Source organism: Portunus trituberculatus, chromosome 47 (assembly GCF_017591435.1).
Source record: "Portunus trituberculatus isolate SZX2019 chromosome 47, ASM1759143v1, whole genome shotgun sequence".
In the NCBI taxonomy this organism is placed as follows: Eukaryota; Metazoa; Arthropoda; class Malacostraca; order Decapoda; family Portunidae; genus Portunus; species Portunus trituberculatus.
This window is the reverse complement of record NC_059301.1, coordinates 13524754-13526299: the sequence shown is the minus strand read 5'-3', so window position 1 is coordinate 13526299 and position 1546 is coordinate 13524754.

Genomic DNA, 1546 nt, shown 5'->3' with positions numbered 1-1546 from the left:
AACTGAAAAAACACAGAAATATATTTAGTTTCAAGGACGAAACTTGGAAAGTACAAAATAGAAACGTCTCCATAACGAAAAGTCAAAGATAAAAGTATAACAAAGAGTTGGTCAATGGATGCATTTGATTTAGAAATTCGAGAAGAATACTCTTTTCCCTACTGAAAGGAAAAGGTTGACTTGATTGCGTGAAAGACCTTTTGGTTTTTCACCTACTAACACCAACGCCAACTTTCATTCAGACCGTAAATTTACAGTATTAACTTGCGCGACTCTGGGTCTTTTCTGCAAACACACATCTACTAGTATTAAAACTTCAATGTATTATACTGTACTTCATATCATTGTTTGTTGTCAATGTTTTCGTGTGATATAGGAAATACTAATAAGATTAGAAATAATATATTACAAAGAGATAGGAAGAGTTTGGTTCTCAAATAAAGTAGGAAATGAACTGAAGAAACTCAGTAGTAAGATTGTTAGTCCCGAACCATTATGGAGTCTTAAGAGAATGTTATATTAATTTATGGAGCAGGATAATTAGTGAACCTAGCAAGGCATGTTTGATATAGGTAAATTATGCCTTCTTGCAGCTTGCCTAGTGTTTTAATTTTTTTTTTCTATTTTTTTCTCAATCATTATCATCTTCATTGTTATCAGACTTGTCACCATCATCATCATCATCTTCATGAAATTCGGTAAGAATAAAAAAAAAGCATTGCGTTATTAATCTCTTGAACACAAATTAAATACTTCCGATCGCTTCCCCTCTCTGTCATCAGCAGCTATATATATTTGCGTGCTCAGAGGGTCATGAAGGGCTTGCGTCAATATAAACACTGCCGTCACAGCGAGGTAGTACATGCCGTCTCATAACAATGCAATGCTCCAACACTCCAACTCCTCATTGCAGACTATCAAGATCTACATAATGCTTTGCTATACTGAATTCTGTATAGTTTACAAATGTTGATTCACTTGACTGCGGGAGGGTGAGAGAGAGAGAGAGAGAGAGAGAGAGAGAGAGAGAGAGAGAGAGAGAGAGAGAGAGAGAGAGAGAGAAAATCAATTTTTCTCAGATTTTTCTATCCAGAGCATTAAAGCTTATAATCCCTAATTTAGATCCTTTTTTCTATCATAGGATGTTAGAATAAGGTGGGATAGACAGACAGACAAGAGGACAAGCCATTTAGAGATGGAGACCGGAAGACTGACTGACAAGTGGGCAAACATACATTGAGACAAGTAGAGAGATATAATTTAGAAGGCAGTCATCAAATACAGTTGCTAAGAATGAGAAAGAGCAAGTATTTGATTTCAAATAGTTTTTAATGTTCAAATCGTAATTAAACTAATAGAGAGATAAAAAAAATAAAAAAAAACAATTTCGGAATATTCAAGAAATAAAAAAAATGTGTTCTCGACAAGACATTAAACCCATAAGGAATAAAAAAGATAAGCTTTATATCACAAATTTTACCAATCAACCAATCAAAGGCAAAAATCAATGAAATAGATCACCATTATTCTTAACTTTTATTTGTGA